This window comes from Cupressus sempervirens, chromosome 8 (genome assembly GCF_028749045.1).
Source record: "Cupressus sempervirens isolate cs-2001-9-10 chromosome 8, ASM2874904v1, whole genome shotgun sequence".
Lineage (NCBI taxonomy): Eukaryota > Viridiplantae > Streptophyta > Pinopsida > Cupressales > Cupressaceae > Cupressus > Cupressus sempervirens.
In genome coordinates, this window is record NC_143125.1 from 558748820 (window position 1) to 558766618 (window position 17799).

At 35.7% G+C, this 17799-nt stretch overlaps 1 pseudogene; it reads right to left on the minus strand.

Moving 5' to 3' along the window:
• LOC149543639 (uncharacterized) overlaps window positions 1–11279 on the minus strand; it is a 63239-nt pseudogene extending 51960 nt beyond the window's left edge.
• Window positions 11280–17799: the final 6520 nt, after the last annotated feature.

Below are 17799 nucleotides of genomic sequence, written 5' to 3' on the forward strand. Positions count from 1 at the left end.
GATCCTTAGAAAGTTGAAGAGATAATCAATTAGAATATGGATCATAGTTAAATAAAGAGAAGAATTTAATTAAAGGTCAATGATGATCAGTTTAATGAGTAAATATTTATCCTTAAGTTATTATTAGAATGTAATTCTTAATAATAGAAGGATAATGCTATCGAGGAACAAATGGGTTGACTTGTAGGTCAAATGATGAAACTTAAGACAATTGAAGTATACTTGAAATAAAAACTGGAAACCCCTACACTTGATTCAACTATGTAATATAGAAAAACCAAAACATGTGTTTGCATTGTGTATTCTATATGCTTCTTGTTTTAAGTTTTTGGGTTGATTAGTGTTGACTAGTCCTAGGTTGTTACCAGAGGCTCGGGGGTTATGAGATGTGATGGCATGTTGATCTTATTTGGTCTCGATCTTTATAAACCCAACCATGGTAATGTGATCATATGATCTATGAAATGCTTGTAATTGTTGATTTTTATTGTTCATCAGTCTTCATGTGTGAAGCGAAGATGTATGTATCTGAGACACTTGAGCTAACCATAATTTTGAGTCATCGATTAGTTATCCTTGGTTATTTTCTAGTCGCCATGATGGGACTGAAATGTTGATTTATTTCTTGATGATGTCATGTTGTGACATGTTTTGACTCAACCATTTTAGAGTCTTCGATCAGTATGATTTTGAGATATTCTTGGTTGCTTGTTGAAGAACTAATGGATATTGTGATTTATTTTGAGATATATTTTGGTTATTGGGAACCAATGGATACTTATGATTATCAGTGATGCCTTCAGTTGCCAATAGAGAACTGTTGTGGTCATGATTTTCTATGGATGCTTTCCAGATGCTCATGGAGATTTGATGATTCTTATTGCAGGTATTTGATGCTTTTATCATGGATATTGGATGATTCTTATTATGTATTCTCTTTTGGATTTTCTTTCCAATCTCTTTTATAGGATTGGGGTGATTTTATGATTCCATGAGCTTAGGGTAGGTAATCTACTTGTAGTGTTGGGAAGTGGCTTGCAATGGGGGCCGAGGCCCTAAGTGGCTGCCAGGGTAACTCATTGTAATTTTGGTTAATAAGTGATAACATATACACACTAAAAGGGGATTAAATGAACCTAAAAAGATAATGATTTTGATGCTCTTGCCCATGCCTTGAGTGCTTGTACAGACTAGGATGGGAGTAGATAGAATGCATGGTTGCGACCTTGCATTCCATAGTATGCCTCATCGGTATGAGAGGATACTAGTGGCCGCATGAGATTAGTATGGACCCATGGAGTTTAGCTAACTACTAGGGTAACTTGTATGTGATAAATGTAATGACACTTTCTCGCTTGCAGTGTAGGTTTCCTACATGTCTTTGTGTGCCTCTGGGAATTAGATGTTAGTTTTTTGTGATTGGAACCTTTGAGTTAGTATACTTTTAGGATTCCTAGACTTAGAGAGTACTTTTGATATGTGATTTTTGATAGCTTGAACTTTGGACTTGAGATTATCTCCTTAGCACAGTGGGAGTGGACCACTTAGGTTCCATGTAGTTGGGTGGTAGTGTTTTTCCACTGTTATCATTTGAGATTTGTCTGAGACACCATGGCTGAAGCATTCTTGGTTGGTATTTATCTTCATCATTATGATAGATGATATACCCTATGATGGATGTATTTACTGGTATGTTTCTTACATTGATAATTTGCATATGTTAGTTGATGATATATTATGCTTTACTTTGCATGTTAGTAGGATGTTTTAGGAGTGACATTCCTACTATGATAATACTGATGATCTCTTCGGTGCTTTGGAATGTTATGCACGGAGAGATGGCTAGGATCCATGATGGTCTAATGATGCTATTTATAGTTGGGAGGAACCGTGCACTTAGTTATTTATGTTTGTGATTTATGGTTATCTATTATGGTGTTTATATCTTTATGATGATGATGTATCATGTATGACATGTGGTTTCATTTACTACATCATGGATTAGTGTTGGATGATGATGTTCTTTATTTACACAGATGTATGTTCTTTTAAGCCTCTCATACCTGGTGACATGTACAGTGGATAATTGGGCTAAACTAAAATGTAAATTTCAAAAGACACTTGTATATTGTTTATGAACATTGGATGTATCATTGTTATTTCATAAGGATGTGATGTTAGATGAATACGTTATGATTAGATGTGATTCAACGTTAAGGGATCTTTAAAGAATGTAGCCTATTATGTATATATGTTATGTTTACTTTTAGTTGAATTGATGCTAATGCTTCCATTACTATGTATATGTTATGAATGGTTTTACTTTCATGTTTAAAAAAAAAAAAAATTGTTTGGCAAACTTAGTGAAATTCTTTGGATCCCTTGGTGGGGCATTATAGATATGCTCACAGCTCCTACACTTAACATCAGAGATATGATCTTTAGTGATATAGACCTGAGTGAGAAAGTTAGACATATATTTGTGGCAACTATGGCATATGGGGACTTTCAGACACCTACGCATCGTGTGCAGTAGGAGACACAAGTAAAACTTTACAAACATATCTATTGAATTGTCTATAGATCTTCTATTTATTTTTTAATATAATATTAAATTCAATTTAGTAAAGTATAACTTATGATATATTTATTTCTTCTATTGCATACAAACTACATCTACGGATCCTAAGGGTGGAGATGGAGAGATAGCTATCAACCCTAGTCATCCTAAGTCACAGGTAAACTTAATTGTACATATGTTAGTAATTATTGAATTTATACACATGGTTATGATACATTTGTTCTTATATTGGACACAGGGTTCAAGATCTCAGGTCTATCAATTAAATTATGGAGTGCAACATGATCATGTTTGATATCCATATATGTCATATACATGAGTTTGGCTCATATATTTTAGATGTTTGATATTGATTTACGATGATATCATTTAGATTTATAGCTATGGGACTTTTTACATTTATAGCACTCTCATATTTAACATATTTCATAGTTGCATGAGCTATCTAACTATTTGGATTTATAGTAGACATATATGCTATTTTCATGAGCTATGTGACCATTTACATTTATAGTTGACATATTTGAAATTTTTATGAGCTATGTGATCATTTACATTTATAGTTGACATATTTGATATTTTTGTGAGTTATGTGACCATTTACATTTATAGTTGACATATATGATATTTTCATGAGTTATGTGACTATGTTTATAGGTAGCTGAAATATTTGATATTTACCTTTATAGAATATCTTTTACATAAATGTATAAACATGTTTTTGAAATCTCTATACATTAATTTTTAGATTATTTTTAATGTGTAAGAAATTTACATTTTCTATAAATTAATGAAAATATGTCTTACATAATTTTCCAGGTGTGTTCTAAAAGTGTATCTAGAAAATGTAAATGTAAATAGAAAAAATTACATTAATTTTATTTATACACTTAAAGAAATGTAAAAACAAAAACATGTATAAATATTGAAAAAAGAACTTAAAGCAATGTAAACAAGAAACACAATTTATGTATATATAAATTTGAAATATTTTTATGAATCATTATTAAACCTATCTATCAAGAATAAATTTTTTAATACACATGGTTGGGTTCCTCTCTATCTTTAATAATATCCAACAAATTTTCATGTTCCTCGATATCTAACCTTCAGTTTGGTTTTCTACATCATCTTTCTAGCACAATTTAAAACTTAATCTTTGTGGCTAAAACAAAGTGGTTGTAATGCAAAACTTTTTGGCCAGGCATGTATCCACCAAATTGAACACCCTTGTGGTCAATTTTTTCTGCTGATAATAGGTGCCTACAAAATAAGATTTGTACTTCATTGAGTATTTTTAATAATATAGAAAAGAAATAAATTTTACAATTTATCTCTCACTCTCTAATTACTTTTATATATCTCATAAGGGGATAATCTACACCTTCTATAAAAAATGAACTACTTAGGTATGATTGGTTATCATCATCTATATAGGGTCCAATCAACTTAATTTTCACTTGTGTGCATCTAAGTAAATATTAATATACACCTTCCACATTATGAGGATTCACATACACAACAAAAATGTCACCTAAAAATGTACAGAAATAATGGAACCTATAAATAAAAATATATGAAGACAACTAAATATAAAAAATAAACATGTTCAAGTGGAAACTCACCTAGAACAACTAAATCAGAAACACATTCATAATCAACTGAATACATAGGATTATGAATGTCAATGTCATTGTCATCTTCTTCATAAGGTGTAATTTTTATTATGTTTTTCCATGTCCATTGAGAGATATACCCATTTGAAATATTCCCGCATTGACCCATTACATTGTTTTGAATGCAAACAACACAAAACCATGATTTTTCTCTTACTTGAATTGTTGGACATTTGTGATGTCTGGTAGTCCTTAGTTGATGCAATCTTCTAATTCCAATTAAAATGGGTTGATAATTGTAAGGATTTGATTGATAAATATCTATAACACATTAAATTGGTAAGTATCTATGTCAATAATCAAAACATTAAAGTAATCATATCAAAGAAAAATGGAAATCTTACCATTGACTTCCCAAAAAGAATGTTTATTATATGTTGTATCATGAGGAGAAAAATTATATTTGTGCCATTCAACAACTTGATTTTCTTTGTCCATCTCTGTACCTATATAGGAAAGAAAATTGTATGATCAATTTTAACAAAATATTAAAAAATTATCTAGTAGATGATCATATACATGAAATTTGATTAGTACAAAACAATATTATACTTGAAAGTTCATGTTGGAAAAGTGCACACTTTACACATGCTCTTGCCCCATCATGCTCTCATTTTCCATGACCACTTTCAAAGAAGTTCCAAAGTAACATAACATTTTGTTTTGCATGTTGTGTTGCAAGCCAATTCGACACTTTTGCAAACTTAAATTTCCCTATGAATTTTTATCAAAAAAACTATTAATAATAAAATCTATAAATAATTAAATGTTCAGTTAATTAAATGTGCATAAAATTTTAATGTTTAACTTTCAAATACATGTACCAACACAACCATTAGCCCAAATCCAATTTTCTAAAGCACTTATCCCATGATTCATGAGATCATCAAAGAACATTCCAAAATAATGACTTGCATAGCTATTATTGTGAACTCTATCATCACTAAGATAAAAACAGACATCCTTGATGATAATGTGTTCATCTGGGTCAATACTTTCGACCCCATCCACCTCGAATTGCACATGTCTATAGGAAACTTGTAAAAAAAATGTAACTTGATCTAAGTGATAATATTTAGCTTGAATTTCAGATTGAGGGGAAAAATATAGTTTTTAGAGAAGTCTACAATTGACAGAATACATCCTAGTGGGAAATAATTGTTTGAATCTTAAAATTATTTCACTTGCCATCTTGCACCATGACAATGTCAAATGTGTGGATAAATCATAGTTCTAAATTTATTCATAAGTTCACCATATGGAAAATTTCTCTCCTTCAAAGCTATTTTTTTTTATTCTTTTCCATTCTTTTTTTGATATATCTCATACTCAAATCTATTCCACATAACTAGTGTTGAAATGTCAATATAGTGCATTTCATGTGGAAATTTCTGCAGCTCTCCACAATTTGTACATGCATTTTTAATGCATTGTACATTGAATTTATCTGATTATTAACAATAATCACATAACAAAGACTTGAAAATTTATGTTCTGCTTCTAGGAATTATCACATCTAACTTAAGTATTGCCATAGATTTTCTAAAAGATTGCAAATAAGGATGAAACTCAACATGATTTCGACAGCAAGAAGTTTCACCTACTTATTTATGCATACAAAACATGGGTACAACCTCTCAAATATTCTTTGGCCAATTCTAAAATTTTCAAATTATTTTTTAAAAGCTTCAAATAATTCACTTTGTGGTGTGTCTACAAAGTGTTTTGGATGTCCTATTCTCATACCTGTCTCTTCATCTTTGATCTGTACAGTGTCTCTTCTATTGGAAGAAACACATGACTAGCTGGTCCAATATTCAACAACCTATATTTTGAAATCTTCATAAATTATATCCTTTCAAGGAAGCTAACAAATATTAACCTAGTTCTTTTCAATGTTCGCATCAATTACATTTCTCCTTTTTAGGTATCTTTGAACTGTTCTTCTAGATAGATTGAGTATTTCAAAAATTGCTGAAACTTGTTTTTTCTATAACTCTAGCCCTTTTTTGTAATCATAGTCATCAATTCTCTTTGTGCAGTACTTAAATATCAACTACTAGACCTTTGTTATCAATAGCCTTTAATGCATCTTTCAAATTCTGAACTATTGTTGCTTTGACATTATCTTGTGAGCTTTTCTTATTGGTCATACCTAACAATTCTAGAACATGATCCATTTCTCTTTTCCTAAATAATCTAACCAATAATTGTCCTTTACCAATTAGAGATTTATTTTCAAAAAAATTCTCCCACATATTTTGTAGATGTAGCTTAATTGTACTTTTAGGCATCATGTGTTCAAATGATTTAATTTATCTAAATAGAGAGTCTTTGTCCATCTCCAATAGATTTTTCAACTGTAAACAATATTTAGCAAATATGCTACTACTTTATGGAACTTCAACATGATCTTCTTCAACTTTAATCAATGGATATTCAATTGGTGCCTTTTTGTCAATTCTTTCTTTTGATCATTAATTACTCGATCATATCTTTTTTCTCTTTTCTCTTTATTCCCCATTGCACAAAACTCTAAATAGAGGGCTTGAAATCACCTAAATATAAAAGACTTCCAAATTTAATTTCATAAATAATAGTACATGATAGACAATTTAGAAAAACTTTTCAACTTTAGAAGCTTATTATATTTGATTGTCTATAAGACTAGAAAATCTTAAGACAACTAGTTGCATTAAAGCATTACTGAATTTAGATTAAGTAATTTATTAAATATCTTAAATAAATTAAATAATATAACTATTTAATAATTTTAATAGTTTTCATAATTTTTAAAACACCTAAATTAATTCTAATAATTGATTTAAATAAAACTAATTAATTAATTTAAAATAGACATTAAATTTAAAATAAATAATAAATTTAGTTAATCAATTTCAATACAAAAATAACTAAAAAAAACTAATTTCCAAATATGTCTTCAATAAAATTTCATGAAAATTAACGTTTTTAATACTACAAATGTAAATATCATTAAATATTAAAATTTTAAAAATAAAACTTGATGTTTCAAATAAAATACTTATTTTATTGTTTAAACCAGATAAAACTTTTAGACTACCACATGTGACCTTGTGCGGGTGACTTTTGGGTCGTACCAATCTGGCTAGATCCAGTCCAGTTAGTATGTGTTATCTAATGTGGCACTTTCTTTCATATTTTTTTGCAATTCTGAAGAACTTCATGCTTTAGAGGCCAATTTCATCATCAAAATTAGGGTTTCAAAAAAACAAAAACCACTGGATAGAGCTTGTAGTCAGAATTATGCAAATATAATTTTTTTTATAAGTGATATGATATCAATAACAATAATTATAAAATAATGTAAATAGATATTTCAACATTGAAGATGATGCACATTTAGAAAAATATAAAAATGAGCAGGTGGTACCAATTTTTTTTTAAATGATGAATTATTCTAGAGGAGAGAGTGCTCTTCGATAATATATAACATTTGTAATGGTTTACATGGATTTACTAGGGAAAAGATGATGGGAATGAAAAATCATTAAATTATGAAAAGTTCAACATAAAATAGCTATAATAGAAAAAAATATACAATATTTTTGAAAATTTCTTTTTGATAGTTCTAGGTACATATGTCATCAACAACATAATTCAAATTTAGATGGAAAAACATTTATTTGTAGTTATTTCTATGGTGGGAACTATAACCCTTAATCTGTCGTATTTTTAACAGTATTAAAAAAGGTCATTGCAAATTATAAAAACATACTATTTTTTAAAAAATATTTTAGAAAATAAAATAATAGACATAAACCTCATCCTTTTATACACATTTCATCATTTTACACCAACTTAAAATTCAAAACATAAACATGATTTTACATTAAGTATAACACTTTTTTTGATGTTAGCCTTTTCCTTTGTAAAAGGGTGACATATGTTTGTAATTTTACCCTTACCTAGAAACCCTCTAAGGTGAAGGTAAAAATGGGGTGGGGATGACACCCAAAAATCTTGACTACTATAGTAATAAAGTTAATTAGTTAAGGTTATAGTGTTTGATCATAAAATATGATCTACCCTATGAGGGGTATCCCTTGTTAAAATCTTAAGAGACTACTAGGTTTGACCTTGTTGGATGATTTAACACTTATAATAGAGTAAGACTTCTATTAGGAGATTTACGAAGATCTGTTAAGACCACTCTATTAAGAGATTTACCCTAACTCTAGTTGACTAGAATAGATTTAGTACATGGCTCTTGGTTTGGTCTATAAGATGATCTTGAGTCTCCTCCTTGCTAACTAATACTCTCCTCTAATCTAATAATACTTGTCTTCCCCTTTCACTTCACTACTATGAATCTTCTAGATGCTTCCATATTTTGCCCCTTTATCTGAAATTTTGATCACATAACATAGAGATTTATGATCCACTTTGTGTAGATGTTCCGTAACAACCTCTGGAAGTATTAAATGTTCTATAATAACCTCTATAAGTATCAAATATTTTGTAACAACCTCTACAAAATTTAAATGTTCCTTCCAAGTTGGCTTGAAAAATATTTTACCTCAAACTCTGCATTGCTCAGTTTTTACTATTTCCTGATGCTCAACATTGTTGTTGTTGGATCTGTATTTTCTCATCATATACTATGTAACTCGACACATGTATGATTGAAACTTTCTTAGTCATTTTTGAGCTCGGTTCATATAGAAAATACTCAGTGACCATAACTTGCATGAATTCTATAGAACTTGGTAAATACTTTCTTATGTACATGACTCAGCCTATATAGAGTAGCTCGATCACAATGATGAGGGCCTGACTCTATCTTTTAAATGACTATTTGGTTGACACTAATACACAAAAATTGTTAGAGATATCAAAAATCTCCCCCTTTGACATTAGTGGAAAAATATTTTCTCATATTTACATCTTTACAATATAATCTAATAAATGAGCTCTCCCACTATGTATTATGACTTATGCTAATGAATAATGAATAAAATATGTAAAACTAAATAAAAAATTCATTTCTCCTTTATTCAAAACTAAATATTTTTAATGGATAGACCAAAACTAGTCCACTCAGCTCCTATGTTTGCTTGAATTTTCTCATAGCTCAAACATCACATGGTTTCCTTCTTTTCTAGGGTTGGATAGCCCATAACCCTATGTATCATTTTACTTTTGATTTCCATGGGTACATTTTGTAACTAATACTTCATGTTATGAATTCTTCTCAAAAAAACTTTAATCCACTCGATCTTGAAATCTATTGAGAATTCTAGGGCACAAGTTAACCATTTCCTTTCAACAAATTTGAATTCATCCTTCAAGATTACTATTGTCACTTAGGTTTGCACCCTTGTCCAAGGCCTATGCGCAAGGACAACCTAGTGAAACATGGAAACAACCTCTGAGCTGTGGGACTTCAACTACGAGGTTGAGTCTCCGGAGAAGGCCGGCTTCCTCTTACTATCCAGGTGCACCTATTTGTTCTCAGAAGGGAAAGGGAGAAAGAGAGCATTAAAGAAAATCTACCTAGTCTAATCTAAGGTGGTGATGCACCAAAACAAAGTGTTCAGACTCATTTTTTCCCATATATGCACTACAGAACTAGGGTAACATCCACAGTCATACATTCATTCAGACTTATATCGACCAACAACCACATACAGATCAGGAAACCAACTGAATAACACCAGGAACAGAAGATTTCACTTGTATATTATTCAATAGGCCAAAGATAGATATAGTATGCAGACCACTGATCTCAACAATACATCAATGAGAGGTAAAACGATACACATACATGTTGATGGCTAAAAGAGATGATACAGGATGCTTATCTAGCTCAGAGACAAAGGGATCTTTTACCCTGCAAGTCTGCAAGCAGTAGCAGAGAAAATCAGGGAGAGTCGACCCTAAGAACAAGTCACCAAATTGCCTTTATAGATTAGGCATAACTGAAGATTTCTGCACTACATTCACTTCTCACCTACTAGCATTAACTTTCCATCCCGAGAATCCAATCAAAGATCTGATTGAACATGACCTGCATACGAAGAAATCTAATATCCCTCTGAGAAAGAGCTTGGAGAAGACAGGAACGGTGCCACAACATTCCCTGACATGGTAGATGGATCGACCGGATGGATGGAGTGTCTTTCTACGTTTGGCATTCATTCTGAGTTGGTGGCAATTAATCACACCATCAAATTGTGGCAAAACCCAGATTTCTCATCATTCAGGATTTGTGCATCCATCGAATTGATCAGTCATCAGGCTCGATGAGCCAACTGGGCCATACAGGCCAATCACACCTTCGATCTCGCCACCCTGGTAGTCTATTTACATTTGACTGGGTGCTTACCACCCTTTTCATGAGACAGGGCGCTATGTCGCTATCGAAAAAGTCTTCGAAGATCTCGATAGCGCCATAGCGCCTAAGGGTTTCAACCTGAGTGTGCCACCTTACCATCTAACCGCAACTGCGTGCTAACCGCTACGTCAACTATGATGATTGCAATGATCATCATCTGTTAACCGTCTTACTTACTGTGCTTCCAAATCCAGGCCCACGAGGACACAGCGGACGGGCGCTAACTCGCTATCATAAAATTCGCGAGGCTTCTCCATGGCGAGATAGTGCCCGCCGCTGATCTTTGCAGATTTGACGGTGTAGAACTCGCCCCTACAATGTGCTGGTTGTGTCAAGAACCTGGTCCCACAACATGTCTGTGCCCTGACCTGGCATATGTGGCAATTCTTGATTCGTCACGGACCCTCCAATCTGTGACTGGGCCCATCCTATTTGGCACCACCTCAGCGATGCATCCTAGCGAGACTTGACCCCACCGACACATGGCAAAAGGGCGCCAAGTGGATATGCAAAAATTGAGACCAAATTCCCATAGCGCCATAGTGCCCACTGACAGCGTGCCTTGAGATTTACACGTGTCCCCACTTGATTCGCTATCTTGACGTCGAGCTGACAAATTGCGTTGCAAAGTACCGACGGGACCCATCTACCTGATCCTTCCTTGCCACAGTGAACTTTCTGCTTGGGCGCTATGTCGCCATCAGAAAATGCATTGGTTTTTTGTTGGCACCATAGCGCCTCGCCGTGTTTTTTGAAACCTTCGGGCCGTGAACCTGTCTACCTGCCGCCATGAAACCTCTGACCTGCCGTACTCTGCGACCTGCGACCGAACCCTGAATGACACCTAGCAATCCTTGGTGAGACCTAGCCCATGTTGATCTACATGGCGGATGGTCTCTATGTCACCATGATAAAATTCGCACATCTTCGCCATAGCGAGATGGCACCACCCATTGATGTGACCAAATCTGACGATGGTGAGGACTCGTCGTACCTCTTGCTTTCACCCTCCATGTCGATACACCTGGCATCGCCTTGAGACAAGACCCCACCTAACATGCATCACCAGGGCGTGATGTCACTGTCATAACTCTCGCGCAACTCCTCCATAGTGTGATGGCACTTACCGTTGATCTGAGTTGATCTAACGGTGGTGAATCTAAGCCTCGACTGTGTTAGCCGTGCCAACAGGAACTCTGACTTGGCACACCTGGTTTCTCCTGATTCGTCGCCAAAACACCTGATCACGTCGGTCATTGAAACTTGTTGCCGTGACTATTTTCGTTGGGCACTATGTCGCTATGGAGATTTTTTGGCTGATATGCGATAGCGACATAGCAGACAAGGCACCATGGAACTTTTCTGACCCGTCGAACGCTGGACACACCTCTGCAATGTGTCCTCAGGGAGTCATCATGGTATCATAAATATCGTGCATTTTCTTTATAGCACGATGGCATCAATCGTCGATCTGCTCAAATCTGACGGCCAGAAACTTGCAGGTTGTAACATTAGAATACTTAATTGTTGCACGAGCCACACTTTCAAATTTAAATCCTTGGCGGTAAAACCAGAGGTAACACTTCTGGCGACTCGCAGGGGGCATGAGCCTGCTCAATGCATGAACAGTGCCTGAGAATGATCCATTGGGCCATGGAGTCAGAAAAGAGGGCCCAGAAGTCACGGAACCGAGAGTTGCAAGAAACCCTAACCCTTAATGAGGAAATCAAAACATTAAAAAACCCTTGAACTCTGGCTCTGTCTTGTGACATGGAAAAAAAATAGGACCTCCTCAGCAACCTAAGACTTGTCAAAACTTCGGGAACTGGCGAATCAAGAAGTGAGCCATGTGCACACACACTTATTGTAAAATAGGAACAACATGAAGCAACTAAACTAACTATGTACATGGATTCACAACTTTTTCCAGAAACAGGGCTTCAGATGGATCCCATTGACTAGAATGGGTAAAATTTCACCATTTGGCCTGCTTAGCTGGAACGCATTGGCCTGTTTGCAACTGGAGATCAGATAAGGGCCACTCCATAATGGATCAAATTTGGAGTGCCTTCCTGGTTTTGCTCTGTCTGAGTCCCACTTGAGAACTAAATCTCCCTCTCTAAAGATTCTGGCCCTTGCCTTCTTCTCAAAACTCTTCTTCATCTACTGTTGGTGTATCTCCAGGGTTTTCATAGCTTTGTTTCTCTTTTCTTCCAGTTAAATCAACTCTTCCATTCTTACTAACATGAAACTATTTTCAACTAACTCCAGCTGATGAGCCAACTCCAAGGATGGGAATTCAAACGAGATTGGAAGTTTGGCCTCCCTACCATATACCAGCACAAAAGGTGAATTCCCAATAGATCTCTTGGGTGTTATCCTATCAGCCCACAGAGCAGTCCTTAATTTTTTATGCTAGACCCTCTGATTGTCTTCTATCGTTCTCCTTATGATTCTGATCAGATTTTTGTTGGAAGATTCAGCTAAACCATTACCCTAGGGGTAGTAATTTGATGATGTGCTCAGATAGATATTGTGGCTAATTGCCCATGCACAAATCTGGGTTCCAACAAAGGATTTGGCATTATCTGAGATGATAGTAGAAGGAGCTCCAAACCTAGATACAATTCCATCAAGGAATTCAACAACCGATGGCTCTGTAGCATCCTTCAAGGCAACTGCCTCTGTCCACCTAGTGAAATAATCTGTAGCAGCCAAAATCCATTTATGACCTGCACTAGATGGAGGATTAATGGGGCCTATAAAATCCAACCCCCACTGCGTGAAAGGCTGATCCACCTGAATGGGGTGAAGAGGAAGAGCTGCAAGTCTTTGTTTACCTAAGAAAAAGGCACATTTCTCACATTTTCTCACATACCTATAACAATCATGGAACAGAGATGGCCAGTAATATCCAGCCCTCATGATCTTCATGGCGGTTGTCCTTGCAGAGAAGTGGCCACCATTAGGGCCATCATGAAGTTCTTTAATCATCCTCTCAACCTGATCTTGTTCAATACATCTCAACAGGTTCCCATTAAAATCCCTCCTGAATAGGATATCATCAATCACAACATAGGGAATGGATTGCATTCTATATTGTCTTCTTTTAGTTCTGTCCAATCCTTGAGGGTATCCATTCCCTGATAAAAGGTTCCTCATGTCATCTATCTAGCTCGTTGGGGCATTAATATTTCTTTCCTCCTGCTGCTCTGTAATTACCATAGCAGTCCCTTCATCTGAATCCTGACCTGATAACATTTCCTTGCATAATCCTCTCCCTCTTACCAACTTGGTAATTTGAATATCAACATCATATTCCATTACCCTAGTGATCCATCCAGCTCTCTTTTCACTGATGTCCTTGCTTAACAAGAAGTCTTTTACACTCGCATGGGGCACCAACAAATGGATCCTATTGTGGGATAAGAGGTGTCTAAATTTCTTCAAGGCTCTAATGACTGCAAGGGCTTACTTTTCTACAAAGCTATACTTATCTTCATATTCCTTGAGTCCTTCACTAAAGAAGGCTATGGGCTGCTCCTCATTCTTGTCATTTGTCTGAGTCAAGACAGCAGAAACACTTGACTCACCACCTAAAGTGTAGAGGATGAAATCTTTCTCAAAATTTGGGTTCATGAGAGTGGGGGCCGAGGCTATGGCTTCCTTAATTTCTTCAAAAATCTCCTTCCCCTCCTTGGTCCATGAGAAGACCATATCTTTCTTAAGCATGGCTATGAGGGGTTTCACCATGATAGCAAGATTAGGAATAAACCTCCTTACAAAATTTATCCTACCAAGGAAACTTTGCAGCCCTTTCTTGTGTTTAGGGAGAGGAAGGGCAAGTATTTCTTTTGTTCTTTTTGGATCAATGGTCAACCCATCCTTAGATACAATGTGTCCCAGTAATTTTCCTTGGCTTGTAGCAAAGACACACTTGGCTGGGTTGAGGGAAACCCCAAACTCTCTACATATTAGAAATACCTGTCTCAAATGATCAAGATGATCTTTTACATTCTTGGAATATACAGTTTTATCATCAAGGTATACTAAGAAAAACTTGTCAATTAAACTTTTATAAGCTACCTCCATTTCCTTTTGGAATATGGCACCTGCATTTGTTAGCCCAAATGGCATCTTGCAATAACCATAGGTGCCCCACTTAGTGGTGAATGCTGTCTTATATCTGTCAAATTCTTTAACCAACACTTGGTTATAACCAGAAAATCCATCAAGAAAAGAGAACCTTCTTGACCCATTGACCTTGGACAGAATTTGCTCCATAGAAGGGAGAGGATGGTGATCCTTGAGGGAAGCCTGATTAAGATCCCTAAAGTCCACACACAATCTGATTTCTCCATTCTTCTTCCTTACCGGGACAAGGTTAGCCACCCATGATGAGTATTTGATAGGAAAAATTATGTTAGCTTCAATCAACTTGGATAGTTCCTTCCTCATTAAGGGTTCAATATTGGGATTCACTGGCCTCTGTTTTTGCCTTACTGGCTTGACCCTATCAACTAAATCTATGGTATGCTGAAACAAACTAGGGTCAAACCCCTTTAAGTCATCACATGTCCAAGAAAACACATCATTAAATTCTTGACATAGATGAATAAAATTTTCTTGCTCAGCCTCAGAACATACCTTCCCCATGTTAAGAGATTTTCCATCAGCAATAGTAACTGGAGCATGATCATCCTTTTCTGCAGCTAGATTTATTCCTTTGCCTCTTGTCTGATCATAAGGATTAAAGAAACTCTCCAAGGTAATGAGACCCTTGGGAAACTTGTTGGAACTGAGGTGAATGATCTGATCACCATACTGATCTTGTAGTCTTGACTGATTTCTTTCTGAAAATTATGCTTCATTCTACAAGAAACTCACAATCTACTCATCAGACTCAAACACCTGCCAATGAGTATTATTATTAGGAATAGTAGGCCTTATTACCACCCTTATTTGTTGCTTCTTCTCTTCCTCAAGATTCCCTGGCACATCATAAGATGCACCCACTGCTACGAGTCTATCAACATATTTGTTTTCTTTCCTAGGAATGCTTTGAATATTAAATGCTTGGAAACCCTTAAGAAAATCCCAGACTCTGTGTTTGTAAGACTTGAGCAGGCCATGTTTAGTGATATTCTAATTTCTCACTTGGTTCACTAGCAACTCACTGTCTCCATATACTTTCAAGGCTTGAATTCCCCTCTTTTGGGCAAGTAGGAGACCTTGGATCAAAGATTCATACTCGGCCACATTATTGGTACAACTGAATTGGAGCCTAAAAGAGAAGTAGTATCTTATTTGTGCAGGGGAGATCAACATAACACTGGCCCCTGCTCCATTTCTATTCCTTGAGCCATCAAAGTACATATTCCATATTCCACTTATGTCATCATTGGCTCCAACAAGATCAGGAACTTGAGCCTCCTTCTCTATTATGCAATATGTACTAAGGCATGTCTCAAGAGTTTCCGACATAGGCTCAAATTGACATGTATTTCCCCACTCATCTAAGAAGAAATCAAGAATCTCTACTATGGAGGTGGCAGGCTCATTTACTATGTCATTTTCATCCATCTCCAAAATGGTGCAATTCATATTAATAAAGTTGGGAGTGTAGGGTTTAGTGTGATGAAGGGCTTGAGGTTCTACTCTAATTGAAGTGTTGGCCCCATATCTGGTCTTAAATGACATATAAGACCAATCAGCAGATATGAATCCACCTATTTGGGCAGTGAAGTCTCTTGAAAGATAGATGGCAAAATAGGGCTTAACTTCAGCAACAGATATGTCTTGAATCACAGTACAACCAGGGCATGCATGTAGGTCCATTTCCACATTCTTAAGGATGCCTACGATTTTGACAGTACTCCCATCTAATTGTAACACATCCCTAATAATGGGCTCATATTTCATTCCTAAAGCATAAGCAACACACCTAGGCATTACAGAGCTACTAGCCCCTGAATCTATCATGCAATTATGGACTAACTTGCCCCCTATAATCAGAGAAACATAGAATGGAGGAGGTCTAACCTTTTTATTTGTCTCCACATCACCTGATGGTTGTACTAAACTAGTGTCACTCTCCGTGGTAGATGACTGATCTTTGGGCTCAATCTTTTCCAATTCTTGCTGTAGCATCCTTTTCTGCATTGGTATGGTGGCAACTGCATCCCACATGGAAATGCTTACATTAGTTCTCTTCATTTGCTCTACCACACTCAAGGGTGCATTAGGAGTTTTGGCGGAAACTTTAGGAGTTGTACCCATAAGAGGCTGAGATGGAGCAACATAGGGATCACTTGCATCCTCCTTTCTTGGACCTTGCCTTTGCTGTTGTGAAGTTTTTTTCTGCTCATTTTCTTTTTTTGTATGAGGTATAACACTCAAAGTTGAGGCCTACTCAGGAGAAAGGGGGGCAGTATGTTCCATAGCTCTCTTCTTTCTTCTTGTGTTATGAGCAATGAAATCCTGGTTTACATTACAATGCTCCTCCATCTGGTGATTCATAAAAGAGCAATCACCCTGCCTCTGAACATATTAGGCCTCCTAGGGATGATCTTCCTTGTGTGATTTCTTTACTATGGACTCCTGGACAATTAGGGCCAAATAAGATTCTACTTTCTGACATAGGCAGTAGGTATAAGAATAGTTACATGAAGGACAGAAGTCTTGATCTTGGGCTAAGTTATTTTGAGGAACTAAAGGTCTACTCTGATTTGAGTTTGAAGCAGCAGCATGACTATTTTTCCTATTCTGATCAAAAGAGCTATTCCAATGATTAGGAGGCCTACCACCACTTAGAGCCTGATGTTGTAATTGGGGGGGCTTGCCACTTTGGGCTTGCTGCCTTTCTAAGGCCACCACCTTGTTACTCATTTTTTGTATTAGAGAAAAACTATCCTCTAATCTCTTCCCTTGGTCCTTCAACTCCTTCCCCTGTTCTTGCAATTTTTTATCCAGAGTCCTCTCTCTTTTATCTGTATTCAGCACTAGACCTTGGAGCATTTCCTTGAGTTCCTCTATTCCGTTTGAGGATGTGGAAGCTTGGGGAACTGGAGTAAGGTCTTGTGACATAGAAATTGTAGGGAGAGGGGCTATTGCTGGTTGGTGGTTGGGAACATCAGGAAAGAAAGGCATAGGAGGCCTTGGAGCCA